The following is a 23930-nucleotide window of genomic DNA, read 5'->3' on the forward strand; positions in this document are numbered from 1 at the left end:
CTAATTCATTTAAACATCCCATTCCACCCTCAAATTAAAGACTTTTCTTTTTTTGATTCATAAATTAGAAACACTTCTCCAATTTAAGTAAAGAAATAGCTGAAAACATAACTTTTATGTGAAATTTGACACCTGTATGCTACTTTGCCACATCTGCTATAAATAAGAGATTAACTTTTATTATAATTAATTTTACTGTAAAACAAAAATAATTTTCTCAGTGCATTCTATATGGGTGTTTGGGTTATATGTGTAAGAAAACAAGCTCTTTCCAATCAGACTTCCAAAAATGGTTCATTATTTTTGAGGTACTGACTCACATTGTGCTTGAGTTTTAACTTAAGTAAAATATTATTTGGTATTTGAAATATGAAATTGATAGTCAAAAAGATGATGTTAAATTCAGAACAGAGATCAAATGGTCGAAGAACCAGGAACTTATGAACAAACTTGATAAAAATATTATGGAGTATCTAATTCATTCACACATTCTATGTTGATTTGTATTTTATTAATAAATATTTTAGTTTTTTGTTTAAATATGTGATTCATATTAATATTTGATTAATAATTTAATGTTTCAGTGTCCTATAAATATTAAGTACTCTATCAGAGAGCTCTGAATCATTATGTATTTAATCCTTACATAGTAAATATATTTTTAACACTTTCCAAACAAGTTTATGATAATACTCTGAGGAATTATTAATAAGCTAGCTTACCAGCCAGAGAGGTACAACCTTGGTGAAGGAAAGAAAATGGAAATAAGGGCTGTTGTAATGGTTAAATAGACATCTTCCAAGGAAAATGAACAAAAGGTAACTGGGGCCATAGGATGGAGATATATATATATTATATACACATACACACACACACACATGTGTGTGTGTATGTATGAACATATGTATGTATACACACACATTATCAGGAGTATGTACTAGAACAATTAAGGATGTAGAGAGTTAGTAGATAGAGAGTTGGCCTTAGTGCCAAGAAAACCCAAGTTCAACTGATACATATGGCTTTTGAACCACTTTTCAGTGCCCCAGACAATTCTAAGACAGTAAATTGCAGAGAAGATGCCAATCTGTGTTGGTAGAGGGAGTTTCCTCACTGGGAGTTCTCTATAAAAATGAAATCAGAGGTCCGGTCCTAGTCTGCCCAATTAGGGATATGGAAATGACCAGGGACAAATGAGTAATAACATCAGTATGACCCAGAAAGGGAATACACTGAATTAAAAGCTTAAGAAACTAGACCACAAATGAATAATAAATACTAGGAAAAAAGGCAAAATATTTTATACATGTATGTATAGTTATACATATATCCATATAAATAAAATGTAGATTATGTATAAACAAAAAAAAATCCCCTTCAGTTAGGTGTTTCACATAGGACACAGTATACACAAAGGAAAAGCAATAAACTACAAGTCCTTGCTATTAAATTGTTATATGACTGAAAAAGTTGCTGCATATCTATAAAATCAAGGAAATAATACACAGCTTATGGAAATTTTTAAGAACCAAAATGAAGATATTTGTCACACAAAATTCTCTGAAGAAAAAACACTAAGTAGATAAATATTATTTTTATTATTACTGTTAAAGTTATTATTACTGTTCAAGTTACAAATGACATTCATTTTCTATTTCAGGACTGACACTTAAATTCTTTACTGTAATTTAAAAGCTGCCTTACCTTCCTTTCCTTCATAAGCAAGATGCTGCCACAACCACAAGATGTTTTCAGAAGAATGTGTTTCTGAGTCACTGAAATTATCAACTGTTCAAAAAGGGAAGAAACAAAGAAAGAAAGTTATCTGTAGAACCATATTTTCTTTGTTACAAATACACCTGTCAAAACTGAAACCATAGCCTTAAACAGGTAACATGGCATCTTATGACCCCTTCGAAAGAGTTCTCAATATAATGTATGTAAATCACTAAGGTTATTATTATTGTTATTAATCATCATCATCATCATCATCATCATCATCAGAACTGAAACCACAGACTCAAAGAAAATTGCATGGAATCTTGTAAGCCACGTAAGATCTCCCCAGGCTTTCACCCTGAAAGGATATTTTCTTTATTGGAAAAGACTTTGCAATGATTTTCAAATTACAGAAATTATCTAGAGAAGGAAGAACCTATTCTCTTTCTCATACAACAAAAAAGTTTATGTAAAACAAAACCAAACAACGTGAGGCTTCATCAAGGAGGGCTCCACAGTGAGGGTGTAATACATTCAGGTGGCTTTAAAGGACAGAAAGCATGTTCCAGGCTAGGATACATCCTCATCTGGAATTCAACTACCACACGACTGCAGCAATCAGCCAAGCTTAGCAAATTAAAATAACAGTAATTTTGACAGATTATCATCTATAAATATTCAAAGATGGGTGTTTGTGTGAAGGCATGGAGTTCTATATGCCAATCAAAATGCTTTGTTCAAAATACCAAAATCTAGTTTGCTTACCTTTTCCAGGAATCCCCTAAATCACCAACTTTCCTTATTTTAAACTGCTGAACCACAGCTGACTAACAGTTTCTATATATTAAAATGTTGGATTGAGTATTAAGGTTTATAAAAACTATAGCAATTAAGAGAATAGAACACATGGAATTCTAGGTTGGTAAAAATTAAGCACAAAAGAACATGAGACAAAGTATATTTTGGCACATTTCAGGAACCGATAAAAGTGACGTTTATTATTTGTACAGTGACCCTGTGTTAAAGGAAAGATACCTAAAGTTCAATAAAAACTATTAACAACTCCACAAATAAGGATTTTGTTGAGGGTTACACTAGAAAGATGGCCATTTTTTAGTTTTGTTTTTTAAAGTCTCTTATGAGCTGATTATGTGTTATCAGAATATATCACTTAAGCTAAATAATAACTTTATGAAGTTAGGTTCTATGTTCCTTCAAGCACATAAATAATTAGCTTTTGAATATATTATAAAGATAAAGTCTCTCAATATATTAATGTGCTAATTGGTCATCATCCAAGCTCTAGCCAGTCTTCCCACAACCTGGACTCCACCAACCCCCAAAGGGACCATATACAGATTTCAGTAGGTCTATGAACTTGAATGGGAAAATAGACTTCTTTATTTCCACTTAATTGATTTCCTTTGTATTCTTTTATGTATTTTCAAACAGTATTCTGAGAAGGGGTCTATAGGCTTCCCTAGACAGTCAAAGGGCTCCATGACCCAGAAAAAAAAGATTAAGAATCCCTATATCACACAGATAAGAAAAATTAAATGAGATAATATTTGTAAAGGATTTAGCATAGTGCCTGGAGCAGTAGGCACTTAATAAATGCTTGTTTCCTTCCTCTAAAAAGAGCCAATCTGCCTAAAAGAGAAAAGTAAGCAACAGACTGCATGCACTTAAATGTGGAAGAGTGAGAGAATGATCAAGATACTCAGTTTTGCTATACTATTTGGGCATAGGGATGAGAGAACACAAAGATATGGGACTATGGAGGAATGGGAGAATGGCAATGAGAAACAATGTTCAGAATTCTTCTCCATATTATGTTTGAAAGAAATCCTACCAACACCTCTGCTCACCCCAATGCCAAAGTATCAAAGCCAGTCTAAGGTAGATATTTATTTGGAGTCCTCTCAGCTCTCCTAAGTGATTCCCTTTCTCCTTCATAATCCCTTCGACCCAATAGTATTAGTGATCAAATGATTAAATTTTCTTTCTTTTTTGCAGGGGTGGTGGGAGTGGGGGAGTTCAGACCTATTATTTCTCCCTTGCATTGACCCTGTGATGTGTAAATTCCCTCTACTGATAAGATTTGTTACTACTTGTCTACAATTTGTCTAAAACTTAAAACTATTAGTGGCCTGGGGAGAAAAGTTAAGTTTCCTGCCTAATGTCAAGTATATAGTTATGACTCAGGGTGATGACTTAAACTCAAATCTTCCAGACTCCAAAGTTCTAGCCAAGTTCTCAGAACCTTAGAATCAAGATTCTAAACCAAGCTGTCTCTCATTTTCATTTGAAAAGGGACATCTTGAATGCCAAAAACATTTCAAGAATCAAAGCAATGATTCCAAAAATGGTAAAATTCCAATTACCATGATAGTCTATAAGGGGTATAATTTTAGGCAGATGGTTTTGTCTGATACCTCCATGGACTCACAACGTAGTAGGATGGATTAAGAAGACTTATACACAAAGTACTTATAAGAACATAATATTGATAGCTAGCACTTACGTCACTTTAATGTTTACAAAGCAATTTACAAATATTATCTCAAATGATCCTTGAATAAGAGGTAAGTGCTATTGTTATTCCCATTTTATAGATGAGGAACCAGAAGTGGACAGCAATAAAGTTATTTGCCCATGGTTACAGAGCTAGGAAGTATCTGTGTCTGCATTTGAACTCAAGTCTTCCTAACTCCAGGTTCAGTCTATGTTAGGCATATAATACTTAAAGAACTACAAAAAGTTCAAAGTCAGGAAAAATTTAGATATCTGGGATGATTAGGGATTAGGGAAGGCTGTGTTTCATTTTGTTTTGTTTTTATATAGTGAGATTTGAACTGGGCTTTTGAAGGATGGGTAGTGTTTTGATTCCCAAAGATCAGAATTCTCATTAACTTCCAAGGTACCATATGCACATCATGACTTCAATTGTGCCCCCACTGAGATGAGCCCCAATCAAGCAAAATGAAGCAGTAACTATCGTAAGGACCACCTTGTTATTTAGACATCAAGAGGAAATGAAAAACTCTACTGAAAATCATGACAGATCCCATCACTAAAGGATGTTTGCACTAGCCTGTGAGCTTATGACACAAATTCTAGATAAGCTAATTTGTCCTGCTCCGTGGCTCTCAATGGAGTACCAACTTCACAGAACAGATTCTTCCAGAGCATATCAGTCAGCACAAACAGGTCCCTTTGAGAGTTGTTACAGCTTGGAAGGAAAAAAAAGAAAAGAAAAGAATGACCCACACACGATTCTGCCTAGGAAGAAATTTGACTCAGTTTGGCTGATTTTAGGGAGTTCTTTTTTTAACTGACAAAAACACACAAACATTTCGAAAGGTTTTAAGTAACTTCTCCAACAGTTTGCCTACAGCTTAGTGTTTTGAAATTTTGCAAAGAAAAGGAATTTTCATCCAAACAAGGAAAAAAGAAATACAGGAAAGGAAAAAAAATAGTAAAAAACACTTTCTAGCTTACTTCCTTTTCAATAAGCATTTATTACCATCTACTCCATGCAAAGTACTGAGCTTAAGGGCTGGGAGACAGAATAAGAGCAAATAAGATTCAGTTACTGTCTTCATGAATTTTATATTCCAACAACAAAAATGCATCACATATACATAAGTAATAATTACATAAAACTGAACATAAACACATGAGAGGTACAAGGTGACTAGCAAGTTTCAAAGGACCAAAACAGCTCAGTGAAAACTGGGTAGCTAGAAGAAGTGGGACAGAAATCAGGGCAAGTAGGGCAACTACGGGGTGCAGTAGATTCAGCACCAGCCCTGGAGTCAGGAGGACCTGAGTTCAAATCTAGCCTCAGACACCTAACACTTACTAGCTGTGTGACTCCAAGCAAGTCACTTAACCTTGCTTCACCCAAAATAAATAAAATAACTTCCAGGTCTTTTTAGAGGCAGCTAGGTGGCACAGTGGACAGAGCTCCAGCCTTGGAGTCAGGAAGACCTGAGTTCAAATCCAGCCTCAGACATTTGACACTTACTAGCTGTGTGAACCTGGGCAAGTCACTTAACCCCGACTGCCTCACCAAAAAGCCCCCCAAAAAAAAAAAATCAGGACAAGTAGCAATGGGGTATTTAAGCTGAGTAGTAAAGATGAGAAGGACCTTAGGCATAAATTAGTATGGTGGCTTTTGCTGTTCAATTGTTTCGGTTGTGTCCAACTCTTCATGACCCCATTTTGGGTTTTCTTGGCAAAAATATGGAATGGTTTGCCATTTCCTTCTCCAGCTCACTCTACAGATAAGGAAATTGAGGCAAATAGGGTTAAGCGATTTGTGCAGGGTCACACAGATGGTAAGTGTCTGAAGCCAAATCTGAACTCAGGTCTTCTTGACTCCAGGCTTGGCACTCTATCCACTGTGCCACCTAGTTGCCCTATTACAATGATAGGGAGTACATTTCAGGAACAAGAAATCTGGTCTGAACAATGCAAGAAAAGTACAGAAAATATACAATGGACAATGTCAAATTTCTCTGGAACGTAGATTTTATGGAGGGGAATAACTTGAAAGCATATGGAGGCAGAGATACAAAGTACAGAGGATATTGTGCTGACCTGACGTGGTCAGGAAAAGATGAGTTCAAATCCAGCCTAAGACACTTATTCTGAGAAAATCACTTAACCTGGCTCTCCACCTCAGTTTCTCCATCTGTAAAATGGGTATAATAATACTTCATGAAGTGTTATGAAGCTAAAATGAAATAATACATGCAAACTGCATGGCAAACCTTAAAGTACCATATAAATATTAGCTATTACAATTATGATTAGATAAGGACAGAAAGGGAAGAATCAGATTATGAAATGTCTTGAATGCTCAACTAAGGAGTTTGATCTTTATTCTGTGTAAAATAAAATCAGGAATAGCTAAGTACCTGGAATGCCCAGAAACAGTACAGTGCCTGACACATAGCAGGTACTTAGTAAACGCTGACTGACTGAGTGGTTGACTGACAGATATGATCAGATCTGGGCATAAAAAAATCTGATAGGATTTCTGTCAGGGAAAAAAACCACCACACAGATTTTTGAGTGTAGAGGTAATGTCACAAGGAACCTAAAATCAATAGGGGAAAATAAACAGAAGAATTCTCCACATATTGGGAACCCCAACTTGGTCCAATGACCTGAGACTATTAGAGGTATGAGCCACACATATCCTTAGCTCCCCTGAACTTTCAGCTACCAAATCACTTAATGAGTAACAAGGTCATAAGGTTGAGATTGCATAGAACAGAATTCAAAATTATTTAGACGAAATTGGGAGCTGCTTCAAATAAGTGATAATAGCTAATGGGTAAAAATGTAAGGTATCCCCTACAATTATTAATAATTTCCTAACAACATAGGGATTGAATAGCAAGACACAAATATCTTCACTAAAACTAGAGGGTCAGTATGAGCCACAAGCTGAGTAAGCTATATACAGAAGGGAACAGGAAGGTGGTACACATTATTAGGCCCCTGAGAGATGATCTCTGAGGATCTCTCAGGAGTGAAGCCTCCTCAAAGAGTTAATCATTTCTTATTCCGTTGAAATGTTTGCAGCTGGTTGACCTTATAAGGAAACATGCTTCTCAACACATCATATACTTTACCAGACTCCTCCCCCTTACCAAACTTGTTTTTAGGCATGTAGCAAGGAAGAATAAACCCCCCCCCAAAAAAAACTGTTTCCCCACTTTTTTTTCTTGTCTCTAAGCAACTGGTTTTTTTGTTTTGTTTTGTTTTGTTTGTTCTCTGTTGCTGGGGTAGACTTTCTGAGAATAGATTGTGCCCTCAAGGCTTGCACCAATGAGCTGAGAGAAAGGGGGTTAGGGAGGAGGAGATGTGGTTTGGAGGTATATAATCTGTCTTTGCTGAGCACACCCTTGCACTCTTCCACCAGAGCCATCTTAGGCAGACTGAGGGTGCCCTTTCTCGAGAAAGCTAATAAAGAAAACTTAATTTTTGCTAATATCTCTGAGTCTCCGATTTATCTCTGTACCCCACACAGGCCTATGGCATCAAACAAAACAACAACAACAAATCGCTCCTTACTGGAAAATATTTAAAATAATACAAAATAAGATATGAAAAGTAATACTTTTATTTAAAATAACAGAATGTATAATTGAGAAGCTGGAAGGGCCCTTACAAGATCATCTTATCTTCATCACTGGTCCAGGCCCAATCAAATTCAAATTTAAAAAAAAAAAAAATTTTTTTTTAAGATATCTACATTTTCAAGAAAGACATGGATAAATAATGACAGGTCAAGATTAAGAGTGCCAGGGATTAAAGGGATCAAAAGCGGGCAAAATTAAAATAATTAGGATTACTTTACCTATTAAAAAGAAAGCTGCTAAACAACCTAATGACTGTTGTTGGATGGGAAAGATGTTGACCACATTTCTCTAACTTCATATACTGAAAATGGGTTCAAGGTGAAAAACAGAACAGAGAAAGATATAAAGAATTTGTTGGCCACAAGGGTAATTAAACACACTGTTGCTAAGTCTTTCACATAATTTAAAAGATCTCCTAATTCTTTGAAAAAGACTGTCAGACTGGCATCTTGGCCAGCTCCAACCTAGAAAATTACTTGCTTCTGCTTTGGATTCCACTGGAGTTTCAATTTGTTGATTTTCACTTTTAAAAGCCATTGTCAGAATGTACTAAAGTAGAATACAATCTCAGTGAGTGGGTAGAGTGATCGTTACAAATTGAATCGCAAAACAGTTTGGAAATCATTCAAATAGAAAGATATAATTATCAGTAATGAAAATGATACCAGGAAAGAAATTTTGCAGGGGTTTTTTCCCCTGACCAAAAAAAAAAAAAAACCTATCAGAGAGTAAACAGACAAGAATTCAGCAACCGGTCCACTATCGGTACAAATTTCTGGGACTCATAAGTTGGAACAACCATGACAGTGGCACAAAAGTGGTTATAACCTCAAGGCACCTGTTAAATTTCTGGGTTATGGGTTTTTAAGGTCCTTAACAGTATGATCAGAACCAAAAAGAAAACTCTGGGGAAAACCATATTTGTTGCTGCTGCTGTTGTTTTTATTTTAGAATTGTCTCAAAGCCTTTTATGAAGTTTAACAGATTGGTTCTCCCCAAGAGTTCTTTGTTTTCCTTCCCTCATTTTACTATTATTATCCCCAATTTATAGCCAGGAAAAAGGGGGAAAAAAGCAGAACGATGAAGGACTTTTGCTCAAGGTGACAGAACCAGCTCCCTATTCATCTGTTGTACTCTCCTTCTCCAACACCACTTACCTCCTCCCCATTCCCCTGCCATAAATCTATATTTTTCTGTTATTAGAGACTCAGGAATTCCAATCCCAATCAGATCTAAATGTTGTTTCTGAAAATGTTGAGACATATATCAAATGGAACTGTCAGACACTGGCTGCCTATAACAGGCCTACATTAGAGATTTCAATATTCATGTGAATTCAGAATAGCATGATACAACAAAGTTCTCAGAGATAAAGAGCATCACTGTACTTTGAAAATAAACTGAGTTTAAAATATGCAGAATTACATCTTCTATGTATTTCACAGTAAAGAAACAATTACAGTGGTATTTTATGTGCACACAGTCCATGCTTCCTTTAAAAGTACTGGATTGGATACTCAAAAACAGCTGCTTAACCCTTTATAGTTACTAAAGTGTATTAAGGTGCTGGAAGGAATATTGGACTAAAGAGAACAAAGCTACTAGGGGGTACAGTTTCAGCTACAGTGCTGAAATTGATGACCCTGGTGAGAGGAGTTGGGGGGGGGGGGATGATGACAGGGGAAAAAGAACAGAAAGATATGAGGACAAATCCAGACTCTGATACTTCTTAACTATCTGACCCTGGATACGTCACTTGACCTCTGCATGTTGCCTTAGTTTTCCCCATTTATGAAATGAGAAGAATAACAGCACCTACCTCCCACGATGGGTGAAAGGATAAAATAAGCTAATATTTGCAACATATTTTGAAAATTTTAAAGCACTGTATAAATGCTAGCTGTTGTTATAGACAGATTCTGTAAACTTTAGTTTTAAAAATCCACAAAGCTACATGTTGGAGTTGAATAACTAATTGTTTCCATCAATCTAGCTAATAAAATAAAACAGAAAGTTGTTTGTTTTTTTGTTTTTTTAAGAAGCCTATGTGAAACAATGTATGGGCAGAAGTTTAACTTAATAAATAGTAGGGTCACACAGCAGTTTACAGTCAACACATAAAAACACAAAAAAATACAGAGCCCCCACGTTCCTTGACTATTACCACCCTTGAGAATTTAGTTAGGATTCTTTTATTAAATATGACTCATAAATTTATGAGATTAATAAAATGACCCAAACTAATTGCAAATTTCATCCATCTTCAAAGTAACCTCTCGGTTAGTTATAGGGATAGAAAATGAACCTGTGATTTCAAAAGGAAAGGGAATTTCCAAGTGAGGAAACTCTTTCTACCAATGCAGGTCATCATCTCCTCAGCAACTTATATGCTAGGCTACAGTTGTCAAGAGCACTGAGAGGTTAAGAGACTCTTTCTGGAATCACATATCCAGTATGTTGGGTGCAACACTTGATGTAACAGTGCCTCTCTTTAAATATTAGGCAATTCTTCATTTTATATAGCATCTGAGTGATACCGTGGCTAGCGTACCAAGTTCGGAATCAGGAAGACCTGACTTCAAATCCAACCTCAAACATTTACTAGCTGAAACCCTAGTAAACGCACTTAAGCAGTTAGCCTCAGTTTCCTCAACTGTAAAATGCGGACAACAAGAACATCTATTTTGCAGGGTTGTTGTGAGGAACAAATGAGATCATATCTGTAAAACATTTAGCACAGTACCTGGCATATAGCTGGTGCTTAATAAATGCTTCTTCCCTTCCCCTTTCCTTCTTCTCATCCATACCACCACCAACTGTATGCTATATTCCTATACTGCCAGCACAACTCTCATATCACTAAGTCCTGTTTAACTTCTGAAATTCTAATACTAATTGCAGTCCAATAGAATTAGAGAATTAAAATTAAAAATCCAATTATGTATGAAAATGACAAATTTATCGATTTTCAATTGCTATTCCCTTTCCACAATGTAGTTAATCCAATACTAGTCACATAATGTGTCCTTGAAAACATTAAAAAGGAAAACATTTAAGACTATTACCAATGAACAATACAGAACTGTTTTTCAATCATGAGGAGAAAGGAGAACATGGGGCTCCACAGGGAAACTGATACATTCTCATGAGGAAAAGTCAACAGTCTGATATAATATTCCTCCTAATAAAATTTACTCCAAGTCATTTTCTTCTCCAGCCTCCTAATAATGACTGCCAGAATAAAAAATTATGGAGTAAGGGAATTTTAGAGCTAGAAGAATTCTTAAAAATCATTTAGTCCAACCTCCTCATGTTACAGGTGAAGAAACTAAGGTAGAGAGTAGGTAAGGTGATTTACCTATGCTTATACTGATAATCACAAACCTCACCAGAACCAGAACTATAACACAGGCATAAACATACTACATATATTTGTTAAACAAGGGTTCACAATATATTGTTAATAAAACAATAAATTATATTCTATAAAATTTGGCCAAAAACATCAACTCATCATCTTCCCCCTGTTCCATCCCCTTTCACACAAGTCGCCCAGGCTCACAAGCTCAAACTTCTTGAGTTGAATCTACTTTGGCATTCTCTCACACTTCCATCCCTCACGTTTGACTCAAACACTGACACCACTCTAGTTCAGGCCCTCATCACCTCTCACTTAGATTACCAGAAGTTCCTAATTGGTCTGATTTCTTGCTTTGTCCTTCCTCAATAAGAGAGTCAATACAATGCAATGTACAATTCTGATTTGAATTCCCCTGATGAAAAATCTTGAGGGGCTTCCCACTGAATCTAAGATAAAGTACAAGAATTCTTGTCATTCGAAATGGCTACAAACTACATTTTCTTTCTTTCTTTTTTTTTTTTTTAACAAACTACATTTTCAACCTTGTTTGAAACACACTGTGTTCCAATGAAACCAAACAATAATGATGGATGGCCTACTGTCTCTATGCATTAGTGCAGTCTTGCCCCTCCTGCTTATGGCCCCCCTTTATCTGGAACACGTTCTTTTAAAACTGGTGATGTCTCCAACTTCATTATAAGCAGGCACAAGAAGTGATTTATAGGCTACAGAGTACTGACATCCTATGAAGACCATTGGCTATAGAGTTAGAAGACCTGAGTTGCCATTCTGCTTCTCTTACTGTTGTTGAACTAAATTCACAAACTGTGGAACCTTATGGTCATAACATCTCTGAATCAAATGTCCTCATAAGTAAAATGGGCATCACAAGATGTTCACTCGCTAGAGAAAGGCTGGAGTCAGAATATTTGAGGTTTTATGCCCAGTGTCAGGCTCCAGCTCAAACACTGGGTAGTTCTGCCACCTGGAACAATTACTTAACCATCCTTAGTCTCAGTCACCTCACATGCAAAATAAGGGGGAATAATAGGGGGAATAATACTAGGACTGGTGAGGGCTAAATGAGAAACTATGTAAATTTTTTTGTAAACCTTAAAGTGTTATGTAAATGTAAGGTATCATTATTATTATTATTACCACCACAGAAACTCCTAGCACAATAGCTCACCCACAGTAAAAGTGAAACTGAATTCTTAAAACTTGGCTAAAAACTCAAGACAGGTTTGGTTAAAGCTAAATTACAAAATCATAGCATTTGAGAGATGGAAGGGTTAAAGCTCATGCACAAAAGGAATCCCCACCATAACATCAGAAAATGATCCAGCCTCCTCTAGGATGAAGCCCATCCATAAATCAACAATTTTAATTGTTACAGTTTTTCCTGGCCTTAAAACTCAAGTTGCCTCCTGGCAACCACCTCATAGCTTCTCAGTTCTGCCCTCAGGAGCTAAAGAGAAAAACTCTAATCTCTCCTCCACATAACAGTCATTCAAATACTTGCAGACTAAATTCAAATACTTGCAGACTAAAATATGTACACTTCCTTCAACCCATCTTGCATATGAAATGAGCTTAAGGTCCTTCATCAACGTGGCTGCCCTTCTCTGGACACTCTCCAGCTTATCCATGTAGTTTAGAGCCTAGAACTATTCATAATACTTCAAGTGAAGTTTGTGAGGGCAAAGTACAGTGGGATCATCGCCTCTCAATTGCTGGAAACTATGCTTCTATACATATACTGAAAAATTACATTAGTTTCTTTTGTGGCCACATAAAATGTTTGCATTCCACTAAAACCCCCAGATATGTTTCAGAACAATTGCTGTAGAACTGGGCTTCCTCCACCTTGTACTTCTTAAAGTGATTTTTGTACCAAATGTAAGACCAATGAATATCATCTTATTAATTTCCATCATTTCATTAGGTTCCACCCAATGATCTAGACTATTAATCGACCAACAACCATTTACTAAAAGCACCTACTATGTGCAGACTAGGTCCTGGGCACACAAAGAATGAAACAAATGAGCCAAGATAGTGGACTACAGGCAGCAACTTGGCTGAACTCTACCTTTATTCTCCTCCAAACAACTTTCAAATAATGCCTTGAATCAAATTCTGGAGGGGCAGAGCCAATAAAAAGACAGGGTGAAACATTTTTCCAGCCCAAGACAACTAAGGAGGTCAGCAGGAGAGGTCTGTGAGTCCAGGGTGAGGGATGGCCTGTAGTGCAAGCAGTGGACCTTGGAGGCTGCAAGAGTGCTGCAAAAGTGGAATCAGCAGCTTTAGGAGATCTCAGCCCAGAGATGGTAAGGGTGTCTGACAACTGGTCAGAAAGGCATTAGAGGGGACCCTTTGATGGAACTGGGGGAAGAACCCTGTTGGATCGCCTATACCCACTTCTGTGTAGCCTATATTCCATGGCTAAGAACACTAGCACTTGTGGTCCCAGGGGAGCAGGGGCCCTGGTCATATTTCCAGGGCTAAGAAGAGCACTAGCATTTGTCACTGCAAGGAAGTAAGATCCCTTCCAGAGTAAAGACTAGAGAAAAGGGCAGGAAAACAGTGACCACACCTCTCCCTAGATCATGCCTACCTTGGGATCACTGAAAACTTACAGACCCCCAGAACTAGCTCTGAAAACAGCAGCACAAAAAGCCTGAAACTTGAGCAAATGCTCCCTCCACCCTGGGAGCACAGCCAAACTTTAAATTAACTTATAACATAAAGTTCAAAGTCAAGAAATAAGCTGGAAAAAAATGAGGAAACAACAAAAAAAGAATCTCGTCATAAAAAGTACTACAGTATCAGGGAAGATCAAGGAAAAAACTCAAAAGAAGACATCCATGTCAAAACAAGTACAAGCGAAGCCTCATAGGAAGAAAAAAAAAATGAATTGGATACAAGCCCAAAAACAATTCCAGAAAGACCTAAATTTGATTTTTTTGACTTGCCCAAGGTCACATAGCTAGTAAGTGTCAAGTGTCTGAGGCTGCATTTGACCTCAAGTCCTCCTGACTCTGAGGCCAGAACTCTATTTACTGCACCATCTAGCTGCCCCTTAAATTTGATTTTCATAATCAAATAGGGAGGTAGAGGAAAAATTGGGGGAAAAGAGAGTGATGCAAGAAAATTATGAAAAGAGAGTCAACAGCTTGGTTAAAATAATTTTTAAAGCACCCCCCCCCAAAAAAGAAAATAACACCTTAAAAACCAGAATTGGCCAAATGGTAAAAGAGGTACAAAAATACACTGGAAGAACTCTTTAAAAAGCAGAACAAACCAAATAAAAAAAGGAAGTACAAAAATTCACTGAAGAAAAGAAGTCCTTAAAAACCAGAATTGGTCAAATGGAAAGAGAGGTACAAAAGCTCACTGAAAACCAATAATTCCTTAAAATTTAGAATTGGGCAACTGGAAGCTAATGACTCCATGAAACATCAAGAGACAATAAAACAAAGTCAAAGAAGAAAATATAGAAGATCTTACTGGAAAAACAAATAACCTGGAAAATAGATCAAGGAGAGATAATTTAAGAATTATTAGACTAACTAAAGCCATGATCAAAAAAAGAGCCTAGACATGATCTTTCAAGAAATTATCAAGAAAAACTGCCCAGATATCCTACAACTACAAGGTAGAATAAAAATTAAAATAATCTACCAATCACCACGTGAAAGAGATCCCCAAATGAAATCTTTCAGGAACATTAAAGTCAAACTCCAGAGCTCCTAGGAGTCAAGGAGAAAGTATTACAAACTGCCAGAAATAAACAATTCAAAAGTCGTGGAGCCACAGTCAGGATCACACAACATTTAGCAGCTTAGATTTTAAAGTTATCAGAGGGTTTAAAATATGATAATCTGGAGGGGAAAGGATAGGATTACACATTACTTACCCAGAGTAATAAATAAATAAATCTTACACTCAGGTTCATAGGTAAGAGTTTGCTTAAAGAAAAAAAAAACAGTTCTGAGAGTTTTAGTGGACTGCACACTCAATACCAGGCAGCAGTATTAATGTGACACCCCAAAAAGCTATAGTGTTCTTGAGCTGTATTAACAGAGACATAGCTTCCGGAAATAAGTAAGTATTTTGCCCTTGTCAGACCACATCTTAAGTACTGTGTTCTATTTTAGGTAAACAGTTTTAAAAAGACACTGATAAACCAGAGGTATCTGGAGTAAGGCAACCCAGGATAGTAAAAGGCCTCAAATCTATCCCATATTAGGATCCACTGAAGGCACTGGGGATCTTAAGCCTAGAGAAAGACTAGAACACAATAGTTGTGTTAGAGTATATGGAATACGAATTAGATTTGTTCTGTTTGGCCCCAGAGGGTAGAAGTTGCAAAGAGGCAAATTTATTTTTATGTTGAGAAAAACTACCACTAAGAGCCATCAAAAAATGGAAGGCTTTTGGAAATAGTGGGTTCTTTCTTATTGGAGGTCTTCAGAGGCTAGAGTATCATTTGCTGGGTATGGTACAGCATGATTCCTTTTGAATACAAATTACACTAGCTAGATAATGAGATGCCATCCAATTCTAAAATTCTAATATTTGGTAATGTCGTAATAGCTTAGCAATAAGAAAGGACCTCAGACTTCCCATCCACTGAAAAAACTCTTTCTTAGAAGATCATCAGCAGATCAGCTTCTAGTGTCCTGGGTAGCTATGGCAATCCAAGTACTTTATAATGATGTCAGTTCCTCAGTTGGACATTGTAAGAACTACAATCTGTTCCTCTGTAATTTCTTTCCATCAGTCCCAAGTCTGTATGTTTAAATTTTGACTTTCAAAAGGAAATTTCAGAAATGACTTCCTTCACCCAGTCTTAATAAATGGACCTGCAGAAGAACTACAGAATTTTACAGTTAGAAGGAACTTCTAAAGTACCCAGTCCATCCCAAAACTCAAAAAGAATTTCTCTACAACACATGTGACAAGCAGGCAACAAAGCACAGCCAGCATGTTACAATAGAAAGAAGTGAACCCATGTTTCCCCAAGAGAGGAACCAAGCAGTCCATTCTACTTCTAGACAGCTTTACCAGCTAAGAATATTTTCCTTAGATCAAGACTAAATTTTCAACTTCCACTTGTCATTCCTACTTCTGTTGTCTGGAGCCAACTAAAACCAAACTTAATTTTCCTTCCATGGGGTAGTCCTTCAAATATGTGAAGATAGTTACCATGTCCACCATAAGGCTCATCTATCGACTAAACATTCCCAGTTTCTTCAATGGATTTTCATATTGCAAGTACCTGAGGCTCTTTGTAAGAAACCCTCTCATTCTGCGATTTCCCTCTGCAATGTAGGGGTATGGTATAACATATGCAGAAGGAAATATGAGAAGAGCATAGGAGCTACATTTCAAAAACTGATTATGTATTAATATACATTTAAACACTAGGTGGCACAATAGATAAAATGCTGGACTCACGAGTCAGGAAAATCTGAGTTCAAACTTAGCTTCCGACACTTACTAGCTGGCTGACCCTGGGCAAGACAATGAACGTCTGTCTACCTCAGTTACCTCCTTATTTATAAAATAAAGAAAATAATGGCACCTACTTTCAAGAGTTGTTGTAAGGATAAAATGAGATCATATTTGTAACGATCTTATCAAACCTTAGAGCACAATATAAATACTAGGTATTACTGTGATTATTTTATAACAATCTTAAAAGTAAATTTAAAATGATCTTAAATTTCACAATACATTTATTTTTAATACTTTCACTTTGTAAAAATAAAGAATTTATAGGCTCACAATAGTTCTTCCACTGAGAGATGCTAAGTTAGAAAATTAAGGTCTGTACTGTGTTTTGAAAGACATTACATTATTAATAATTATTAGCAATGTCGTATTTCCCCAGTTCTCCACTCAGTGTTGATCTGAGGTTGCTAGTACATAAATATAATCCTTTTAAAAAATCACGATTGACTGTATTTTTTTTTCAATAACAGTTTTAGTTATAGTCTCGGTCAAGACAAGACAATGAGAAACCTATGTTTATTCTTTGGAAGAAAATAGCAGAATACTTAAAAGAAAGGGAAAAATAACCACCTGGGAGAATCTTTTGGATTTTTTGTTTTAAAGGAGGAAGATGGAATAAAAGTGTAAACAACAAAGAGTTACTAGAAAGTATCTTTTTAAAGTAATAACTCGGTTAGCACAAAAAGGTTACACTCAGGTTTTCTTCAGTTGCTTGAGAACAGAAAACATAACATTTAATAAAGCACTCTGACTTGCACATTTCTTAGGTTCTGTGTTCTGAAGACGGAAAAAAAAGGGGGTTTATGAACTGGACTAATGGCATGACTTCGTCCTCTGTGGCCTTTCAGATACTGTCTCATAACAGTCATGTGATTCATACATGTCATCTGTGAAGGATAAAAGAGGGACTGAAAATATCACGGATTATTTTGTGAGTTGAGGCCACTTTACTTAATCATCCTTTCATTACTCACCAGCAGAAGAGTAACATAATCACTCAACTATCTGGTGGGGATATTGGACAGATTACCTAATTCAGATGATCAGCTAAGTGGAGGAGAACCTGGGTACAAACCTGAAATCAGACAATTAACAACCTATGTGCTCCTAAGCAAGTCATTTAACCCTGTTTGCCCCAGTTTCTCATCAATAAAATGAGTTACAGAAGGAAATAGCAAACTACTCAAGTATCTTTGCCAAAAAAACCCCAAATAGGATCACAAAGAGTTGGACGTGACCAAAAGATCTTAACAACAACAAAAACAAAAAAAAACAAAATTCAGAATTATAAAATGAGCTGAAAACACTAAACACTTGTTAAATATTAAATAGTCTTTTGTCAGAGCCATCATTAATACAAAGCAGTTCATTCATTAACCTGTGCTTATTCTTGATTATTATAATTTCATCTCTTGAGATTGAGTTATAGTAATTATGTTTTATTAACAGGTTAAATAAGCAGTTCTTCAGTTCCACTCCAATTCTTCTCCAAACTCCTAATCACTCTGTAAGATTCATGGAACCATACCCAAACAATATTATTAAAGCATAAGTCCCAAATAATTTATGCATTTCCATTTACTGCCTAAGGAGGAATACTTGTAAATCTTTTGGTGGGTGGCAGCAATGACCAGGTTGGAAATAGCTACTGAGTGGTATTTTTACCAGGCCTTGATTTATCCTCAAAATCATTTAAAAGAATAAAAGGTTGATCTGTACAAAATTATTCATACTTACTTAATTTATAATAGCAAAAAAATTGGGAATAACTTATATGTCTGATGACTTGAGAATAACTGAATACATGATGGTATACTGATGCAAGAGAATATTATGGTGCTATTTTTTTTAAATGAGATTTATAATTTCATTGGTATAGGGAAATTCTAATGAGGAAAACTCCCTCTACCACTGTAGAACAATTCAATTCAATAAACTTTTATTATATGCCTACCATGTGCCAGGCACTGTAATAAGTGCTGAAGATACAAAAAGAGACAAGACAGTTCCTGCCCTCAAAGAGCTTACAACCTAATGAGAGAGACAACATGCAAACAAATATATACAAAGCAAGCTATATACAAGATAAATAAAAAGTAAATAAAAGAGGGAAGAGCACTAGAATTAAGAGGGGTCAGGGAATGTTTCAGGCATGGGGGACAGCCACAGAAAATGCTGTAGCCAAGAGATGGAACATCTTGTTCATGGAATAGCCAAAAGGCCAATGTCACTGGCCTGAAGAGTGAGTAAAGAGGGGAGTAATGTGTAAGAAGACTGGAAAGGAAGGAGGGGACTAGGTTTCGAAGAGCTTCAAGTGCCACAGCATTTTGTATTTGCTCCTAGAAACAACAGGAAGCCACTAAAAGTTCCTGAAATGGTGGGGGGGGGGGGGGGGGGGGGGGGGAAGGGATGAGCACAGAAGTGATATAATCAGATCTGAGCTTTAGGAAAATCACTTTAGTGGCTGAATGGAAAATGGACTTGAGAGAGTGGCAAACCTACCAGCAGGCTATTGCAATAATTAAGAAGTGCGGTGATGACAGCGTCAGAAAAGAGAAGGGAACGAAATCGAGACATGTTACACAGGTGAAATCGATAGGCCTCGACAACAGCTTGATTAGGGGGTGAGAGATAGTGAGGAATCCAGATCAGCAGCTGCTCAGCAATTTATACCCTGAAAGAGCTTCTCCCTGGAGATCTCATAAACCCCTGCCCAGAGACACAAAGCCAATATATGTTGGGGTTGGATATGAGCCCAGATCCTCCAGATTTTGAAACCAGTTTTCTGTCAACTACATCATGCTGTTTGCTTCTCTTTTATGGGGTAATGCTATCAGTATGAATCACACAAGGAAATTTCCATTAATGGGGAATCTGACAGTATTATTAAAATTGTCTAAGCAAGCCTTTGAATTTTTTTCCATTACATCTTAAAATAAAAATTTAGGAATAATTTCTGTTTTTATTTCACTTTTTTATTCATAAATTGTTTACCTATCCATAAGTCTGATAAGCAATATGCTCCATGTTCTTCAAATTTGCTTTTACTATCTCTCTTTATACCTAGAGGTCATGTATCCATTTTGATCTTATCTTGGTAAATGGTGTAATATAATGATCTATGCCTGATTTATGACATACTGCTTTTCAGTTTTCCCAACAATTTTTACCAAATAATGAATTCTTATCCCAAAATCTTAAGTCTCAGTTTTTAATAAATAGGTAATACCTAGAATGAAACAAAACTATTTTCAAAAATTTAAAAGAATTATTATCAAACTCCTATTATGAGACAAATACAGCCCAAATATATAAACATGGAAAAATTCAAGCATAGAAAGACAAGCATAGACCAATATCATCTGTAAACAGTATGGCTCAAAAGTCTCAGTGCAGTTTAAACTATTAACAGAAGTATATATTCAAATATTTTAAATAAAATCCTGATTAAGATCATAGAAATTTATTTTTAAAACCATTTACAATGATCAAGTGGAATTTATACCAATGACAAGTGGGATGATGATGACTCAACATTAAGAAAACAATATAAGTGGTCATCTTGAAAAAAAATCCACATGACTATATCAAGAAATGCAGACATAGTCTTTGACAAAGTATAACACTCACTGATGCTTTAAAAATCTAAAAAGCATAGACATTGAGGAATCTTTTTTAATGAGAAAAAGTATATCTTTTAAAAAAAAAGTTTAATTGTTGGTGGAGTTGTGAACTGATTCAACCATTCTAGATAGCAATTTGGAACTATGTCCCAAAAGGCTACAAAAATATGCATACCCTTTGACCCAGCAATAGCACTTCTGGGCTGTATCCCAAAGAGATCATAAAAATGGGAAAAGGACCCATATGTACAAAAATATTTATAGCACCTCTTTCTATGGCGGCAAAGAATTGTAAATTGAGGGGATGCCGATAAATTGGGGTATGGCTGAACAAGTTCTGGTATATATATGAATGTCATGGAATACTACTGTGCTATAAGAAATGATGAGCTGGCCGACTTCAGAAAAACCTGGAAAGACTTGTATGGACTGATGCTGAGTGAAGTGAGCAGAACCAGGAGAACATTGTACACAGGAACAGTCACATTGTACAATGACTAACTTTATTAGACTTAGCTCTTCTCAGCAATGCAAAGATCTGAGACATCTCCAAAAGTCTCATGATGAAAAATATTATCCACATCCAAAGAAAGAACTATGGAGTTTGAACGCAGATTGAAGCATACTATTTGCTCTTTTTTTTCTTCTGTTGTTTCCTCTTTCTTGTGGTTGGTCCTACCATGACTAACGTGAAAATATGTTTAATAGGAATGTATATGCAGAGCCTATATCAGATTGCACACCATCTTGGGGAGGAAAGGGAGAAGGGAGGTGGAGACAATTTAAAACTCAAAAGCTCATGGAAGTAATTATTGAAAACTAAAAATAAATTAATAAATAATAAAAAAACCTAACATCCACAATAGGAAAATATTAGATCAGGGATTCTTAACCTGAGGTCCATAAACATATTTCTTTTTAAATACTGTAATAACTATATTTCTTAGAATTTTTTTCCTTTTTTTCCCTTTATTTTATGAATTTTAAAAATTATTCTGAGGTATTCATGGGCAACACTAGACTGCCAAAGAGGTGCATGAGACAAAAAAAAAAAACCCGAAACATTAAAACCTCTGCATTAGAAGCTTTCTCAATCAGTAAAGGAGTAAAGCGAAGATGTCACTCTTGTTTGACATAGTTCTAGAAATGACAGCAATAGCAAGACAAGAGAAATTGAAGGCAAAACTATCCCTAGCTGCTAACATGTGAGTTTACTCAGGATATCACAGTGATAAAATTGATATAATTATATAATTATAACATTATAACAATAATATAGAACTTTAGGGTTTACAAAGTGATTTACATATTTCATTTAATCTTCACAACAAGCTAGCATTTTTATATAATAACAAAATCCTGGAAGCAATAACAGAAAAGAAAGTTCCATTCAAATTAACTACCATATATATGTGTGTGTGTATATATATATATATATATATATATATATATATATATACATATACATATATACATACATACATATATACACACACACAGACACACATACATACACACACAAATATCTAAGAATTAATCTAACACTGCACACTCTAGGTTTCTACAGACACAAATACAAAGTACTCCTTAAAGAAATAAAAATCAAGTTAAATAATCGGAAGAATATTCATTGCTTATGGATAAACCAGGCCAATATAATAAAAATGACAAACTACTGAAGTTAACCAGCAGACTTAATGCTATGCCAATCAAAGTATCAAAGGGATACTTTGCAAAGTTAGACAAAATAATAATAAAATCCATTTGGAAGAATACAATAGAATTTCAAGAGAAAATTTAAAAAGTGGTGAATGAAAGGGACTATAATTTCCAGACTCCATATGCTAATATAAAGGAGTAATTATCAAAGCTATTTGTTATTAATTTAAAGATAAAGAAAGAATACCAGACAACGTAGAGTCAGAAATAAGTGAACTCACAAAACTAAATGGAGATTTAACAATGAAATCCTAAACACTAAGTGGGTCAAAGAACAAATCACAGAAACAATAATTATGTGAAAGAAAATTATAATGATGAAACAGAAATAACTGAACTCAATAGCCTAGTGTTCAATAAACCCAAAAAATAAGTTTTCAAGGAAAGAATTTATTTGACAAGAATTACAGAGAAAACTGCAAAGTAGTCTGGAAAAAATTTGGTTTTTAATATCATATACCATAATAAATTTAAAATGAATACATGCTCTGATTATTAAAGGTTAAAATTATTAGACTACATAGTTTTGGCTAAGGGATGAGTTCTTAAACAAAAAAGGGATAGGAGAATTACATAAAATGGATAATTTTGATTACATGAAATTTAAAAGATTCTGCTTGAACAAAATTCATGCAAACAGGAAGGGAAGAAGTCAACTGGGAAATAATCTTCATATCAAATATCTCAGGTAAAGATCTATTATCCAAGATATATTAGAAAGTAACAGAAACATATAAGACTAGAAGCCATTCCTTCAATAGTTTAGTGGTCAAAGGAGAATAAATAATCCTAAGAATAAAAAGTTTCTCAAAAGGAATAAAGAGTTCTCAAAAGAAAAATTACCAACTCCTAAAATAAAAAACACTATGTAAAAGATTGTTTCAAATAACTAATAAGGATACAAATCAAAATAACCTTGACATTTCATCTCACATCAAGCAAACTGGCTAGGACAACAAAACTGAAAAGAGTTTTAGAGGGGTTGTGATGGGTATATAATCATTCTGTAAAATAATTTGGAATCATGGGAAGAGAGTGATAAAAATATACATACCCTTTGACTCAGAGATCCCACTGATAGGCACATAGTGCTAGGAGACTGATGGCAAAATGAAAGGCCCCATTACACACCAAAATATTTACAGCAGCACTTTTTGTGGTAGCAAAGAACTAAAAACAAAGTGGACAATCGTCAATTGGGAAATGGCTAATCAAATTTTGGTAGGGGAATGCAAAAAAATACTTGTGATATAAGAAATAATGAATATGAATAACGAATACAGGAATAAAACACATGAAATGATGCAAAGTAGGTAAGCAAAACAATATACACAATGACTTGTTATTGTTCAGTTGTTACAATCATATCTAACTCTTCATGACCCCATTTGGGGTTTTTTGTAGCAAAAATACTGGAGTGGTTTGCCATTTCCTTCTCCAATTCATTTTACAGATGAAGAAACTGAAGCAAAACAGGGTTAAGTGACTTCCCAAAGTCACACTGCTATTAAGTGTCTGAGGCCAGATTTAAACTCAGGAAGAGGAGTCGTCCAGACTCCACTATGCCAACTAGTTGTCCACTGGGCAGCATGCTCCTTGTAATTCCCCATAGTTCCTAGCAGGATGCTAGACACAAGGCAGCCACTGAAATAACTGCTGCCTGACTGAAACTGTGGAGTTAAAAAATCTACCAATTGAACTACGCAATTTTCATTTCTGTGCTCTAACTGCTATTTATCACATATACCAGAGCTAGTCACTTGAACCATCTCTAAAATGAGGGGATTGGGCTAGTTGACTGCTAGGGTCACTACTGTGTGGCCTACAGAG

The 23930-nt window shown here is 35.6% G+C and overlaps 1 protein-coding gene across 7 annotated transcripts in view; it reads right to left on the reverse strand.

Annotated features, from left to right (window-relative positions):
- FUT8 (fucosyltransferase 8) overlaps window positions 1-23930 on the reverse strand; it is a 436921-nt gene that overhangs the window by 293034 nt on the left and 119957 nt on the right. For all 7 annotated transcript variants that reach the window (XM_027843711.1, XM_027843709.1, XM_027843707.1 and 4 more), the window contains one exon: window positions 1705-1788. The gene's annotated coding sequence lies outside the window, so the exon portion shown is untranslated. The remainder of the gene's footprint in view (window positions 1-1704; window positions 1789-23930) is intronic.

The sequence above is a fragment of the Vombatus ursinus genome, unplaced genomic scaffold, assembly GCF_900497805.2.
Source record: "Vombatus ursinus unplaced genomic scaffold, bare-nosed wombat genome assembly UNPS02014926.1, whole genome shotgun sequence".
NCBI lineage: Eukaryota > Metazoa > Chordata > Mammalia > Diprotodontia > Vombatidae > Vombatus > Vombatus ursinus.